The following is an 18,146-nucleotide window of genomic DNA, read 5'->3' as shown; positions in this document are numbered from 1 at the left end:
AAACACCTCAGCAAATAAATCACAACCTGTTTAATTTTTTTATGTTATTTATTTTTTTAAACATATTAATTGGAGTATAATTGCTTCACAACAATGTGTTTCTGCTTTATAACAAAGTGAATCAGCTATATATATACATATGTCCCCATATCTCCTCCCTCTTGCGTCTCCCTCCCACCCTTCCTATCCCACCCTTCTAGATCATCACAAAGCACAGAGCTGATCTCCCTGTGCCATGCGCCTGTTTCCCACTAGCTAGCTATTTTACATTTGGTAGTGTATATATGGCCATGCCACTCTCTACTTCGTACCAGATTACCCTCCCCCCTCCTAGTGTCCTCAAGTCTATTCTCTACATCTGTATCTTTATTCCTGTCCTGCCCCTAGGTTCGTCATAACTTTTTTTTTTTTAGATTCCATATATATGTGTTAGCATATGGTATTTGTCTTTCTCTTTCTGACTTACTTCACTCTGTATGACAGACTCTAGGTCCATCCACCTCACTACAAATAACTCAATTTCATTTCTTTTTATGGCTGAGTAATATTCCATTGTATATATGTGCCACATCTTCTTTATCCATTCATCTGTCCATGGACACTTAGGTTGCTTCCATGTCCTGGCTATTGGAAACAGAGCTGCAATGAACATTGTGGTACATGACTCTTTTTGAATTATGGTTTTCTCAGGGTATATGCCCAGTAGTGGGATTGCTGGGTCGTATGGTAGTTCTGTTTTTAGTTTTTTAAGGAACCTCCATACTGTTCTCCATAGTGGCTGTATCAATTTACATTCCCACCAACAGTGCAAGAGTGTTCCCTTTTCTCCACACCCTCTCCAGCATTTATTGTTTGTAGATTTTTTGATGGTGGCCATTCTGACTGCTATGAGGTGTTACCTCATTGCAGTTTTGATTTGCATTTCTGTAATGATTAGTGATGTTCAGCATTCTTTCATGTGTTTGTTGGCAATCTGTATATCTTCTTTGGAAAAATGTCTGTTTTGGTCTTCTGCCCATTTTTGGATTGGGTTGTTTGTTTTTTTGATATTGAGCTGCATGTGCTGCTTGTAAATTTTGGAGACTAATCCTTTGTCAGTTGCTTAATTTGCAAATATTTTCTCCCATTCTGAGGGTTGTCTTTTTGTCTTATTTATGGTTTCCTTTGCTGTGCAAAAGCTTTTAAGTTTCATTAGGTCCCCTTTGTTTATTTTTATTTCCATTTCTCTAGGAGGTGGGTCAAAAAGGATCTTGCTGTGATTTATGTCAAAGAGTGTCGTGCCTATGTTTTCCTCTAAGAGATTTATAGTGTCTGGCCTTACATTTAGGTCTTTAATCCATTTTGAGTTTATTTTTGTGTATGACAAGCTGTGTTTTTAAATCTCAGATATGGAAAGCAGAGCAGTTACTATTTACTAAGCATATACTATATATATGTCAGGGTATCTGAAAAACTGGAAAACACAAGACAGTCTCTTATTTTTAGAGGGATATGAATTGCATTTTCAAATAATACGCACAATATATTTTTTCAAATATCTTCTTCAGGAGAGCATCTCTCAATTTAAAGCCATGAGTCCAGCAATAAATAATCTAGAAAAAATGCAATAATGCTCAAAAGGTCTGAAATCACAAGGAACATAATGCACTTATTTTACAGCTAGTAACTCTTGTGGTAGAATTCAATGTGCGATTCCAAATACAGTGCTTTACTGCAAAGATGCCCATTAGTAACCGTCTATAACTTAACAGTGTCTGGTGTCTATATTTCAATTTATTTTATTGTCTATGAGTGCCTAGCATAATACCCTTCAGGGATAGAACCCTTTCAATCAAATAACATGTTGAAAATAAATTTTCTTTCTGTGGTCACCAGACTGTCCCTAAAGTAGTGAAAACCTATAAGCCTTTGTTATAAAGGTAGATGATGCAAAATGATTAAATTCGGCAGCTTAAATCTAGGCACCAGTGCCCTCTGAAATGTTTAAGGATGTAACTGGCTCTTATCTATGGTTTAAAAGTGTTAGTGAAATTTTTTTTCTTTCCCCAGGGAACTCCAAACACTGAATGTCATTCTGGTCTTGATGCCATCATGTCCTGGCCACAATTAGAACTGTTCCCATCCAGCCTCGTAATGAAGAAAGTTCAAGGCCATCTCTCCAGATGCCTTGGGAATCCATACCCACACAGATGGTGTTGCTGCTTTTATATCTGCCGAGACTCGCTGATGGAAGTGCTAGTTTCCTTGCAGGCCTACTCGTTACTAGGACATTTCCACCCACACATGTCGTCACACAGTGTGCTCCTAACTCCATCTGAATGGTGAGAAGCCATAACCCTTAAGTCCCTTCTTTCTCCAGGGACCTTCCAGGGGTTAAGGGCATGAGCTCACAGAGCTCTGCTTGGGTTCCCATCCTGGCTTTCTCTATTCCCAGCTGTGGGAGCCTGGGGTAGATTAACCTCTCAGTATCTCAACTGCTTCCTTTGCAAAGGACTGATCATAAAATAATACTTATCCCAGGGTTGTTGCAAGAAATGAATAAAATATTTCATATAAGACTTTTTATGTGGTTTAGAAAAGAGTTAAGAATCTATAAATTTGGGGTCTCATTAGGTGATCATCTCTGGCTAGGATCCAGGACCTGTAGTCAAGGTTAAATTTTAGCTCTGCCTAACCAATCTACGTGTTTTTCTTCTTGGCTTCAACACTGAGTCTCAACTGCTGTCTATCTTTAGATGCTCAGTTCAGGCCAAACCAGGTCCCCAAAAGACTCTGTTCTCTATCCTTAAGAGGTGCATCTTTCCCAGGTTAGAGTCTTTAGTTTCTTCACTCAGGTTTTACTTTTTACCTTCTCACCAGTCCATCTGTCTTACAATATTAACCCCTTTATGCCATGTATACTCTATACTTTCAATTCACAATTCCTGACTCCTGTACCATTCATTTATTCATTCCTTCAATGAATATCAACTGTTTGCCCTCTTCAAAATAGGGAAATACCAGGATAAATAAGGCAGAAAACAGGTTTATTAATTTTCTGTCTCTTGTCCCTCAGGTTCTAATTACCTGCAATACCATTATTCTAAAGTTCACACGTGAGTCAATGTACTTTTTGAAACATCAGGTATCATAACAAGTTGCATATACTTAGATGAGGTTATCAAATATCTACAGGGATGTACACATTCAGGGATCAAACATCTCCAGTGATTTATAGCATATGCTTTTCTTCTTCTGCTTACCCCGGTGTGGTGACCTTTCTCATAAGGTTATCAAGCAATCATAAAGTTATTATGCATACATAAACACAAAGGTACAGACCAATCTTATAAAGTAGCAAGTGTAGAGGGTAGAAAACACTCTACATTCACCTAACTACATATTTAGTAAAATAAAACAAAGATTTATAAAAGTCAGTTTCTTACTCCATTCAGACTGCTGTAACAGAATATGATAGACTTTGTGGCTTATAAGCAGTAAAATTTATTTCTCACAGTTTTGGCGCTTGCAAAGTCCAAGATCAAGGTGCCTACAGATTCAGTGTCTGATGAGAGGACTCTTCCTGGTTAACAGATGGCTGATTTCTCAATGTTTTCAACATACATAGGGGGCAAGAGAGCTCTCCAGGGCCTCTTTTATAAGAGCACTAATCCTATTCATGCGTCCTCCACCTTCGTGAATCACCTCCCAAAGACCTCATCTACTAATACAATCACCTTGGGCATTAGGATTTCAACTTATTAATTAGCAGGGGGTGGGGACACAAATATTCAGTCTATCACAGTCATTCATGTGTCATAATGGCACTTTTCTCCATGCCATTCTGACAAAATGGCTGAAATCTCAATAGTTCCTATCCCAGTATGACTACTGTCGAGACAGACATTTTAAAATAAGAGAAAAAATATCAAAACTCCATGATGTTTTATAACCCCTCCTCAAACATTTTCTCCCCTATCCCTACCTTAACCAACTTTATAACCAGCATTAGAGGTTTAAGAACTAGTAATCTGACTGCCTTTAAAACACTGCCTAATTCTTTCTGTTCCTCAGTGCATTTGTTTATCTGGAGTCAGTCTATATTATGCATACTTTTGCACCTCAATTTTTTTTTTTCCCTACGCATTAGACTAAAGTTCACATTGAGCAATTAGAGTGCTTCACAATGCATAAAATTACAGTTGTAAATGCATCCAGCAGATTATTTAGTGATTAAAATGTATCTTTGCAGATTAGGTAATAATTTTTCTTTGGGACGCATATAATGAAGACACATTTAAAGTCAAGAGGAATGAATTCACTGATTGACCTTAAATCATCTATTTTTTAAATATTGGAAGCAGGCTAAAGTATCAAGTTACACAAGTAATTTGTAGGTTAGAAAAGAAATAAATGTGTGCTTTTATTCCAAGGAAAGCATTTATCATTACCTTAGATGCTATCTAGATTATAAAATAATGAATCTACACCTTCCCGGCTTGAATTGATTGGAAGGATCCTAACAATGTGAATAGTATTTTCAAAATGCAAAACCTGATCTTTCCTTTGACTAAAATAAATTACAAAAATGTGGAAACATGTTCAGTAATGCTAATGACTATCTCAACCGTTCAGCAAAAAGCAATACAGCTTGAGTCAGATGTTTGCAGGCCATGACCAATTAATGCTCAAGAAAATTATCCACATGATCCAAGTAAAAACAACAAAAACAATACTTGGATCTGAAGAACTGAGCGGTTGAGATTCTGTATCTAAAATAACCACTCTTCACCTCAGGAGAAACTAACTTGGTCATAAGAACACATATAATGTTATTTTTCTATATTCATAAGAAAAGGCCCAGACCACCTAACTTAGAGAAATTCTGCATGTACCCATATTATTAAAGTTAGGTTTCACATTGCTTCAAATTTCCTGGACAAATCAGAATTAATAGTTGAAATGTGAGGCAGTATGGAAACATTTTTTCTTCTTCCAGCTTTCTTGAGGTAAAATAGACATATAACATTGTGTAAGTTTAAGGTGTACAAAGAAATGATTTGATATATGTATATATTGCCAAATGATTGCCATAATAAGGTTAGTTAATACATTCGTCACATAGTTACTTTTTTTTTTTACGTTGTTGCTTCACTTGCTCTGCCATGGCCTCACTGGGTGCAATGTATCTTCCTGGCCCTTGATTTCAGATGTGACTCTGTCACTTGCTTTGGTCAATGATAGGTAGGCAGAAGTAAGAGCATGCTGGTGCCAAGCCCGTGTTGAAAGAGAACTGGCATACTTTTACTTGCTCTTTTGCACCTCTGCCACCACCATATAAAAAGCATGACCTACCCACCCTGCTGGTCCAAGAACCATGAGAGACCTGTGGACTAAACCCATAGTCCTACACTAAGAGATGGAGCTATCCAGCTACTGCAGCCTAGAGCAGGGTATCCTTACTAAGCCTAGTCTTGACCAGCCACATCCCAGCCAACCTGAAAACACATGCTCAGTAATAAATGGTTATTGTCACTTTAGAGGTTTGTTACACAGCAAGAATAAATTGATACAATGGGAGAATAAATAGAAAACTTAGCTTTAGTTACCTAAATCTTATTAACCAGTTCCCTATTCCCCACGGCAGAGATAGATTTATGTACTTTAGCCATTTGTTTATTTAATAATTTTATTATAAACCTACTAAGTGTCAGGTATTATATTATACATTGGGGATACACCAATGAATAAGAGAAAGTATTTATGTAATTTAGTTATGGATAAAGATAAGAAATAATTATATAGCTTTATAACTGTTGAGGAAAGATGTGTATCTGCTTTATGAGAACATTAGGACCTTCAATCCTTGACTTACCTGGTCAATCAGGGAATACTTCCTGGAGGAAATGGCCCACTAGCTAAGTTTAAAGAATGAATAGAGATGCAACTGCCTCTCTGCTCTACTGGCAGCAGTGATCTTAGGTTTAAACTGACAACCTAACTCATGAGACTCAACATACTTCAACTAGCATCAGGCTGACTGATCTTTAGAAAAAGATACAGAAAGGAAACACCTGAGAATGTGCACAGCAGGAGCATTACTGACTTGCTATGGCTCCCAGGCACACTTTAAGTCATTCCACACTCGAGAGAAACGTAGCTGTGAAAGACAAGCTAAGTATGTGCAGAGCTTCAGCTTTAAAAAGTCCCAGCCCTCAGCCCATTCCAACTTTCATGCCTAGTATTTTGGGCATCCACTCAGGGGTATGTCTTACCCATATGTTCTCAGCCGCATCTCATCGTCAACACTACATACTTAAAAAAATAGGTGTTTCAGCCAGTCCTGTAGTCCCCAACTGGACTATCACTTATTTTGATCCAATACAAGTATACTTCCAGAAACTCCTTGAGTTGATATGGCAAGAATAAATGGCCATGGGCAATCCTCCTGTGTCCCAGAGGCCCAAGGAAAGGCCAAAACCAGCTACTGACCATCTTAATCCACAGAATTATCCAGAAGTCGGAGTGGGAATGTAGAGGGACATGGTTTGACAATAAAAAAGTTGTGAATAGAAGGAAAAGGATGCTTTAAAACCCTAAAGTAAGAAGAAAACATGTCATCATTATGCTGGAACTGAAAATAGTTCAATAATTGTTTATTGCACGGCCGATATAGTGAGAGACGGGGGCTGAATAAGTAAACAGAAATAATAAGAAGAGATAGCCAAAACTACATAGGATCTTTGTGAGCCAGGGCAAGCATTTGGAATTTTACACTGAGAGGAAGCAAGGCTGTGAAATTACACACATACACACACACTCACACATAAAATGTATACATATATTATATACACACATATATGTTCATACATACTGCATGTTTGCAAGAGTAATTTTTGAAAAAGATTTCTTTGTATACAATATGGAGAATGGAATGGAGCTGCAGAAGAACATAGACAAAAAGATTAGTTAGAAGGGCATGACCATAATTCAGGCAAAAGATAGTCTTGACTAGAATAAGGACACAAGGACAGAGAGAAATGGCTAAATTAGAAAAAATACCTAGGAGGTAGCACTGACCTTAATTAGTGATCAATACATGGGGATGGAAAAGAAGTTGGAAGAGTTAGCTGATTAGACCACGGAAGAACAAGGAGACAGACAGTTCCATTTTGGAACGTTTGACGTTGAGTTATTTGAGGAACAGCCAAATATAAATAACCAGTAGGGAGATATATAAAGTAGTCTGGCACTCAGACTTTCTGAAAAGTCAAGTAAGATGAGGACAATTACAAATAAGTCCCTGTTCATCTATGAAGATTATTTCAGTCATATTGTGGGAGTCAAGGCCAGGTTCCAGAGATTGAAGAATGATAGGGACGTGAAGAAGCAGAATGAACAAATGTTTCTATAGTCAATATTTGTGTCCTCCCCAAATCCCTAAGTTGAAATCCTAATGTCCAGCATGATGATATTAGAAGGTGGCGGCTTTGGGAAGTACCTAGATCATGAGGATGGAGCCTCATGAATGGGATTAGTGCTTTCATAAAAGAGAACCCAGAGAACTCTAGCCCCTTTTGACATGTGAGGATACAACCAGAAATCTGCAGCCCAGAGAAGGGTGTTTCCCCAACCATAATGGCTTCCTGACGTCAGCATTCACGGCCTCCAGAACTGTAAGAAATACATTTCTTTTGTTTATAAGCCACTCACTCTGTGGTACTTCATTACAGCAGCCCTGATGGACTAAAACAAGTGTAGAATGTTTTACCATGCCTTTGGCTGTAATGGAAAGGCAAGTAATGTACATGATGGAGACTGTCACTGCCAGTCATTTGATGGTGATTTTTTTTTTTATTATTATAGGGACAAAGAAGTAATTTTCTGGTCAATTAAAAATAAAAGTCTAAACAATTCATTCTGAGTGACTTGCATTTGCGATTATGTAGTTGTGTTTGCTTTGTCCATAGATAAATGTTTCAATCTGTTCACAAATAATCTCCAAATTCCATCTCACTTAAACTGAGTAATAACATTATGTAACATATATGAAAAAATGTGTTTTTCTTTATGAAAGGCATCCCATCTGCATTATAAAACACATAGAAACCCAAAATTTTTATATTTTAATTTTTGATCCAAGTTATGCCTTCCCTGCACATAGGGCATAAACAGTAAATAGTTTGATTCAGACCCCTAGACTCGCGGTGAGTTTTGTCTTTCCCTTTGTTAACTGATTATGACCCTCAACCTCGTCTAAAAGACTGGCTGCAATTAATCAACTTTACATTACTTATTTTCTAATAATTTCAAAAGCTGAATTACTAGACCCATCTGATGTCAATGGCTAGGACATGGGTACAATAGAATTGTCCCTCAGTTATTTCAAAAAGCATCCACTTTCTCAAAGATACTGTGTTGAAATGAAGTCCTTTCAGAAAGTTGATTCTGGTCTCTTTGCCTCCCCTTCACCACCAGCATTCTACACTTCATCACTTGTTCCACCACTTGTTACTCCATCTGTTTCAATGGCTGTGGTTATAATTTATAAACTTTCCCTGCATTGTATCTTACTCTCAGTCTGCATCTTCCAACGGAAACTCCTTTGAAGTCTGCCGTTACATTAGACTTTTCCCTTGTGTTTTTTTTTTTTTTTTTGCGGTACGCGCGCCTCTCACTGCTGTGGCCTCTCCCGTTGCGGAGCACAGGCTCTGGACGCGCAGGCTCAGCGGCCATGGCTCACGGACCCAGACGCTCCGCGGCACGTGGGATCCTCCCGGACCGGGGCACGAATCCGTGTGCCCTGCATCGGCAGGCGGACTCCCAACCACTGTGCCACCAGGGAAGCCCTTCCCTTGTGTTTTGTCGCCAATGTAGTCTCCACTTTAGGTAACCAGAGAATAAATTAGTTCTCACAACCATTTTATTTTCTTTTTCATATTCTGTAAACCAGAATGGCTCATGCAATAAAAATATACCAGGAAAAGAAACTGACACAGAAGCCACAGAATCTGTGGTAACTTTCTATAAATAGTTCAAAACTAAATAATTAATTACATCAACTTTTTTGGTAAAAAGTAATCCATGGACAAAAAACTATCAGTACAGAATGTTATTTTTTAAAAAGCTGAATACCTCATCTCCTATTCATTTCTAGTGCTGCTTCTAAGAAGCAATCGCTTTTAATCATTTTAATTCTTCTCCTTTCATAGACAATTTTCTACATTAGATGTTTATTCTGTTTTTCTTATCAAAATCAGTCAGGACCTATTTTGTTCTGTTATGAAGGTGATGTAATTAGTTCACTTAAATAACTTAGCACATTCTCATTCCATACTTTTCCTGAGTGTGACAGTTAAAGTATTAGTTTGCCAAGGCTGCCATCACAAAGTACCAATAACTGGGTGGCTTAAACAGAAATGTATTTTTTTATATTGATAGTTTATAGAAAAAAAATATAGAGATTTTCATAGGATGAGGGTCCACCCTAATGATCTCATTTAACATTAATGACCTCTTTAAAGGCCCTATCTCCAATACAGTCATATTCTGAGGTACTAGGGGTTACATGCCAATATTGTTACTGTGTGAATTTATTTTATTACAAAATCAACTAAGATGCCTAGACAAAAAGAATAAAACCGTGCTGCTAAGTCCGGCAGCTCAGATGAGAGGTTTTTACACAAGTTTTTTCCTAACTTTCTAGCAACTGTACACAATGATAGATCATTTCAGTATGTCTCATACATAGACCACCACTGATAGTCATTAGATATTCCAAATCCATAATTATAGTATAGGCTAAACAGAAACCATTTTCTTCTTGAAAACATTTGTCATAGAGACCACAGACTTCTTGTTTTCATTTGTACTGACTGCTTTCTAAGTATGTTATAAAACTGCCATTCTAAAATCTCATTTTACTGAATGTTTGTGTGAATTGCAATGTTGTCTGGATCCTATCTCTTCCTTTCGCTTAAATTACTCTTATTTTGCTGGAATACATCCTCAAGATTTTCTTCATAAAAATTTTAGAAACTTTATCAACAATTTGTCAAGAATGTATCAAAGTATGAGATTTTTAAAAAAACTCGTTCTGTTTGGTGTTTACTTGGTTTTTCCAATTTAAAGCTAAGCTTTTTTTCCCCTGGGTTTTATAATTTTTCCTCATATTCTATTTTCTCCACTCTGTTGTGTGAAGTTGTCCTTTGAATTAAACTTCATGTCTCAACATCTCTCTTCTCTCTCTCATTCTGCATATCTGCTGTTGTTGTCAAGGAATTATGTTATGGGCGATTTTGTTTGATTAATCTTTAGATATTTCTACTGATCTTTTATTCTGATCATTTATGTTACATATTTTTCTGAGTATTTCTTTTTTTTCTGTTGCTTTATTTCTTTATATGTCATGTAGTTTTAAGAAACTTTACAAAACCTTTGTCCTATTTCATAAAATTCCTCTCTCATAGTCTCAGGTATAATAAGGACTTAATATTTTTTAACTCCTTTTTCTCATTTAATATCATTTGGAGAGGCACTTAAATCATTTGCTCAATAAACAATATTGAATTTAACAGAAGCCTTTTAGAAAAACATCCTTAAAACTGCTAGGTTTATAATAGGCTATTTTCATGGAAAACCTCCTTGCAATTGATTTGAGCAGATTAACTGTGTATATGAGAAAACGACACATATACGTATTATTTAATTAGCCATTTAAGTTTAATTAAGGTAAACTTTATACAAGTTTGAGAAGAACTTATAGTGATTGTACATAATTGTTTCTTGATAGTAAAGTGTGCATTTAATGAATTCTGAGTTTACTAATTAACTGAGGAGCTAATTTAGTTTTGGGCTTATAATCAGCAGCTTCACTTAAGATCTAAAGAAATATGAAAATCTTGAGAGACTGTAAAAATTTGCACTAAATAATTTGATTTATATCAAAGCATAACTTGAATATTGAGGCAAGAATAATTTTACATCTCTTGAATGATTCCTTCATGTTAGGAAAATGTAAACTATTTAACTGTCATTTTAGCCAGTACCTGGCTGCTAGTAAGTATGAAGACCCATTTCTTTTACAACCATAAAATACTCTTTTTCTATGGCATACATTTTTACTTTTATTCTTTATTCTGGGAGTAATGGACTCATCTGTACACTACCCAGGGTTCTTAACCTTTGAGCTACAGTCAATGACCAGTGTGGATGTTACACCTTTGGGGATGAGTGTGTCTGCAAAATTAAAAGGGAAAAAGAGTTTATCTGAACATAGGATAACCAAAGAGGTAGATGATGAGAGTTGCAATGAGTTGCCTAGAAATATCCATTTTCCATCTCTTACTACCCACACATCCCAGGTTTTCCCCCAGAGGTCAATGTGCTTATCCTTCCTTGCAGCTAAGAGAGGCGATTAAAACCACGGCCACTGTAGTGTAGGAGACACTCACGGAGAGGGTTTTCTTCTTGACACAAAAACACAAATCTATCAAAGCAAAGAGTGTTGACCGCTGCCCATTTCCTTTATTCCTGCCCCAAATATGGTCGCAATAGCTGTGGTACAGTAGCCATCGTGTGAACATGAGTATAAAAAAACCCACATTTTAAAAATAGTGAATAGTTAGGAGGAGCTAGGATAGATTGTGTGTTCCATCAGCCAGAGAACCAGCCCTCAATTTTCTAACATGCAATGTTTTTATTTTTAAGTGAACGTAGATATTTGTCTTACTATTTTTGTTGCATTTTCTATTACTTGCAGCTATATTTAATCCTTACTGATATACTGACCTCCTGAACAATGTAATAATTTGGTCACTTCAACTCTGAAATCTTCAGCTTCTCATCTAAAAAAATGAACTAAAAGGAGATAATAATAGTATCTAATTGTTATGATGATATAATGAGATCAACGAATTTAAACCTGTGCATATTAGTTATTGCTGAATAACAACTTATGCCAAAACTTAGTGGCTTACAATATTAATAAAATTTTATAAATTCTCACAGTGACAAAGAGGACTGTGAGAGTGGCTTAGCTGGACATTTCTGGCTTCATGGGCTTTAGTCATACGTTTGAGAGCTGTAGTCATCGGAAGCCTTGGCTGGAGCTGAGGGATCTGCTCTCAGTGTGGCTCATCAACACAGATGGCAAGTCATGCTGTCTGTGGGCAGGAGGCCTCAGTTCCTCCTCACACAGACTCCCCCGTGGGGCTACTTGAGTTACCTCACAACAGGGCGGATGCCTTTCCCTAATGCAAATAGTACAATAGAGTCAGATAAAAGCTATCCTTTTTATCATCTGCTCTTAGAAGTTGCATGGCATCATTTTTACCTCATTTTATTCAGTAGTAACAAGTCCAAAAAGTCCATCTTACATTGAGGGGGAGGGGAATCAGCCTCCAACTTTCGAAGGGAAGTGTATCCAAGAATTTATGGGAATTAAAAAAAAAATTACCATAGAAGGACAGTAAACGATCTTTCCTCTCCCACTAACTTCTAGCCTACCACCTTTCCCTCCATGACTTCTCCACGCCCACATCAAGATACACACACACACACACACACACACCCCAACACACATATTTCCCACTGTTTCCTTTGCCTCAAACCGCGCCCCCCCACCCAGGTTGTATGTAAAAAGAATACAGTTTTTTGGTTCCGCAAAGCATTTATATAAGATTAAGCCTTATTTCAAAGAAACAAAAGAGGTTCAAGCTCTTCCAAGAATTCATTACTGGGCAGTGGTAAAATATCATCAAAGGTCACAGTTTGTTATTATAAAAATTACAGCATGCTTTGACTCAAATCAAATTCCTTGACATGTAGCATATATACCAGCAAGAGGTAGATATACTGGGGTTAACATATGTCAAGTATTGCCCTGACCCCTGATTCTAGTACTAAATGATGTGTGACTCTAAGAGAAATAGACCAATTTCCATAAACTTGATATGAGGAGCAGTTTCTTTACAGTCTCACCATCTGCTGTTAGTTAAAAGTTTTGTGCCTGCAAAGTGGTATTTTTACTCCCCACCCTCTACCCCTTTAAATGCTGTACTGAACAAGAAGATTTATTGAAAATGAGAACTATTTCCATACATATTCCAAAGCACTCATTAATGAGAGTAGAGTATCAATTTCATTTTGAAAACATACTTCAGCTTCCAACATACTGGAAAATTTTAACTGATTATGAGTTATAGCATCATGTTAAAAATGCCTTTTGATGCTTTATGATGGTGAAAAAAGGATCACACTTCTATGTTTTAATGATTAGTTGCAGGCTTGACAAAAATCTCTGCATGTCTCAGTGTAAACATTTGGGCACAAATATTGTTAGCTTTTAGTATTAGTTAAGGATGCACTGGCCTTCAGATCATATCAAGTGACTAGAAATTATATAGAGAGACACAAGTAAGAAACAGAGCTTGGTCAGATTTTAGGATGAGAGGAAACTAACCTGGGGTGAGATGTATCTAGTGTGTGGAAAGTATAGACACATTACTGAATGTCTTTACTATTTACTCATGTGATATTTCCGACTGCTCTGACAACCTTACATCCTAGTGTTAATAGCCTTTACTCATTTATACTACACTCAAGTATTTAAGGAAGTTTCACTTAGGGTGATTTGCCCAGGCAACAACTGGTGTTCTCTACCTTACACCGTCTTCCCTATAAATTTTTGTGTACTATGGGTAAAAATCAATTATTGCCACTAATAAAAAACCTGACACTCTCAATGGCATTCACCAATGACCATGTATTTTTCTCGAGTCTACAGTTCAGCTGAGTTAGCTCTGCTCCCTGTATATTCATTTGAGAGGTGTTTTTTTTCCCCTTAAACTTGGAAGCCAACATTTAAAATCTATTATTTGTGAACATGTTAATCCAGAAGCAGTTGAACAAAACCATTCAACCCTCTGGTTCTTTATTTTTTTAAGGGTTTTTATTTTTTTAATAAAAATTTTATATATTTAAGGGGTATGACGTAATGATTTGATATATATATACACAGTGATATGATTACTACAGTCAAGCTATTTAACATAGTTTGTGTGTGTGATGAGAGAACCTGAAATCTCTCCTAGCAAATTTTTAGTATTCAGTACAGTACTGTTAATTATAGTCATCATGCTGAACCTCAGATATCTAGAGTGATTCGTCCCACATAACTGCAACTTTTTATCCTCGGACCAACATCTCCTCTTCCCCCATTTCCCTGACCCCTGTGACGTCCATTCTACTCTCTACTTGACTTTCTTATATTACACATATAAGGGAGATCATGAAGTTTGTTTCTTTCTTTGTCTGACTTATCACACTTAGCATAATGTCTTCCAGGTTCATGCATGTTGTAGCAAATGGCAGGACCTCCTGTTTTAATGTTATCACAATTTCTTTATCCATGCATCTGTCAATGGACACCTAAGTGTTTCCATGTCTTGGGTATCGTGAATAATGCTGCAATGAACATAGGAACACAGATATCTCTTCCAGAATTTAATTTCCTTTGGGTATAAACTCACAAGAGGGATTTCCGGATCAGAGGGTAGTTCTATTTCTAATTTTCTGATGAACCTTCATACTGTTATAATGACTGTATCAATTTATGTTCCCACCAATAGTGCACAAGGGTTCCCTTTTCTCCACATCCTCACGTTTGAGACCCCATTTTAAGGGGACCACAACTTTCAGGGAAAAGCTCTGCACAGAGGAGAAGAAAAATTGCTCATACCCCACTGCACAAACATATACCAAACCTTTGCTTGTATCACATGTCATGTCTGCTAGCAACCCACTGGCCAAACAAATGACTTTGCCAAACCCAAAGTCAAAAGGCAGAGAAGTATACGTATGTCATGGATGTTCATGGAGAGAAAATAAATACTTTTTAATAATAATCTAATCTACCACACTATAAAAATTATGGCTTTTTAGAACCAAACCTACAGAATAAATCATACTGTAAACAATCTTCATTGGCAAAATTATACATTTCAAAACAATTCTGACATAATACAGTTTGGGGGGGATTAAAGTTATTTATGCAATTTAATTTGGACTGAGTGATGAAAAATAATGGATTTCCTGTGAATATAATGATTTAAATCATTTGTAATATCCTAATCAATGGCTCTGATTATTCAATGGTGCAGTACAGAGTAAATTAGTGTTGGTGGCTAATTCCTAAACAGATTATCAGCATTATCATCCGCTTCATCAGTCGTCAAGTCTTTATTTTGGCCATACTACCTATACGCACTCTATTTAATACTGAGGATACAAGATAAACACAGATAAAATGGTTCCTAATTTGGTGGAACTTGTAAGTTACTGGAAAATCAACACATTAGGTAACTGATTTTTTTTTAAAAAGTTGATATAGAAAAGCTTGATATAAAGAAAAACATAGGATTCTATGAAAGCTTATGGCAAGGAGAATAATAATTTACAAAGTCAGGAAAGGCGTTTGTAAGAATAATAAGTTACAAAGTCAAGAAAGGCATTTCAGCTGAGACATCAAGGGTGGGTAAGAGTATTGGCACATGGAAGGTGCAAGGGAGATATTCCTAGTTTGGAATGAACATGGCTTTTGTGAATAGCTGCTAGAAGTCCCACATTCCAAATGGCTTCAGTGTAGAGTAATAGGGGGGTAAATGACACAAATTTAAGCTGAAGAGGTAGATAAAGTTGAGATCTTGAAGAATCTCTCAGGAATATGGAAACTGCCGAAGGCCTCAGTCAATGGCACCTTTTGAAAGGTCTTAGAAAGTGGACCATGGCGGTGGAGAATAGGGACGGATGGAAGCTGACTGCATGCATGCAATATTTAGGAGGGAGGATAAAAAGATATTAGTGCTTGAGTTGTAAAGGTGGTGGAGGAGAAACAATGGGAAAAAAATGCACATAGAAAAGCTAGTTTAAGTTGAGTTATTCTAAGAGCCCCCACTGACAATATCAAAGAACAGACAATTTGTTGGATACCCACAAAGACCCAGTGTTTTTAAGATCAGCAATCTCTTACTGGCTTTACCCTTTGGTTATCACCTGATACCATATTGCTGTGGTCAACTTTTCCCACTGAAGTCATTTCCAATCTACTTTTTTCACTTTAGGGCTATAGGGTGCCAGAGAACTCTTTCCTTTTATTGGTTGACTAACAGAGTTGGGTTTAAGAACAGCATGACTGGCTTTCCTCTCCTCAGTAAAGGGTAGATATGGGGATAGTAAAAATTGCACGTTCCCCCATCAGAAGGGAATTTAAAGGAGTCCCCATTTTATATGCTGACATTTGAATTAATGTCTTTCTGACGCCAAAGCCACAGTGTGCCACACTTATCAGTTGTCAGTGTCCTTACAAAGACTCAAACTTGCCATCAGATAAAATTCTCTAAAAGGGAAGAATATTCCAAATAAGCATTATTTAGGAAAATTCTGTGGCCTCAAGTTAAAAGCAAATACACAAAATAAACAGATTTCCAAACAAACAAAAACACTATTACTTCTTATTAAGATAAAATATTTTACAGGAAGGAAGCAGTTTTCTATTAGAAAACAGATGTCCAAAATCATTTTGAATGACTTATTTCCTTTCCAGATATTACTTCTGTTGTGTAGCCCTAAGTACCAAAAATGATCTAATGTCCTTGTTCAAAATGTCCAAGAATCGGCTAAAGAATTTTAATTCTAAGATACTGCCAGGCTATGAATATTTTAGAATACTTGGATATTTTATAAACTTGTTTCCTTCATATAGAAGACAAATAAAGACAAAGCCTAAATCTTTTTGGCTAGGTAGTTTTCCTTAAGTTCTCATGAATGTTAATTTTGAAGTTTATTGATGCACCAGAAAGAGAATTAACTGACAGCCCATCAGATCATGGAGTGCAGATCTATGGATTCAATTACCCTGTCTCCAATGCAGGCAGGCCCCAGTGCAAATCTATTCAGTTGTACCACAGACAACGAGCTCCGCATACTAAACTTAAGGTTTTTCTTCTGCCACAAAACTTATGCTCTCATGCCATAAATTAAACCAGGCAAGTCACTATTTTCTATATACATCATTGGAAAACTGATCACTTTTGCAGGATCCAGCAGAGGAAATTTTATGTAAGTATGTGACAGGCACCCTTCCTTTTCAACTCCTCTCTCAAAGCAAAAGGGTCAGAGAGGAAGGGAGAAGAAATAAATGCTAAGCATTTGGAGGGAAAGAGTAATACTTTTGACTGAGGAAGACACCTGAAGTTTATGTTACTTGCAGTTGGTGGGGAAGGGAGGAAACAATGGTTTTTTTTTTTTTTTTTTTTGGTCCTTTCCCAAGTAATCCTGGGTCATCTTCCTCTACAGTATCCTCATAACTCCTTGTACATTTCTCTATTAATGTTTTTCTCTATCATTAGTTTGTAGCCTCTTGAAATAAGACACATTTCATGAATCTTGGTATCCCTAGTACTTAGCAATGATCCTTGCATACAGTAAGTCCACAATAAATGTTACTGAAAAAATGTTTTATGAAATAAAGTGTAATCTCCTACTTGGAAGGTTCAGTTTCATTACCTCAGCTATAGTATTAACCTATTTTGAGATATTTTGGAAAATGAGAGTATACACAATGAAATAATTATAAAAATATTTTGAAAATTGCTTCATATTTTATAGCATACATTGATGCTTCATACCATTATCACAGTATGGAGGAAAACTCTGGAACTAGAAAAAGCAACAAAAAATAATGAATAGCAATTTCTTTTTAGTTTATGTTGGTTTCACCATTCATAATGATTGCTTTGCTACTATTCTCAATTATTATTGATGTTAGAATGCATTTAATAGCTATCACACTACCAAATATACTCCTCAGCCATTTAACAAGTATCTGAATTTATAGTATTCATTATAGTTCGTTTTTTCTGTTTCTATAGAAATATGTAGCTAAAGTATTGGAGAGTTTAATACTTTCTCAGGCTTGAGGCAAAGTCAGTACTAAGTAAAATGCTATTTTTTTTTTTTTTTCTTTCAGTACGCGGCCCTCTCACTGTTGTGGCCTCTCCCGTTGCGGAGCACAGGCTCCGGACGCACAGGCTCAGCGGCCATGGCTCACGGGCCCAGCTGCTCCGCGGCACGTGGGATCTTCCCGGACCGGGGCACGAACCCGCGTC

The sequence above is a fragment of the Leucopleurus acutus genome, assembly GCF_964270905.1.
Source record: "Leucopleurus acutus genome assembly, chromosome: 10".
NCBI classification, from domain to species: domain Eukaryota; kingdom Metazoa; phylum Chordata; class Mammalia; order Artiodactyla; family Delphinidae; genus Leucopleurus; species Leucopleurus acutus.
The sequence above is the reverse complement of the archived record's forward strand: the minus strand, read 5'-3'. Positions refer to the sequence as shown.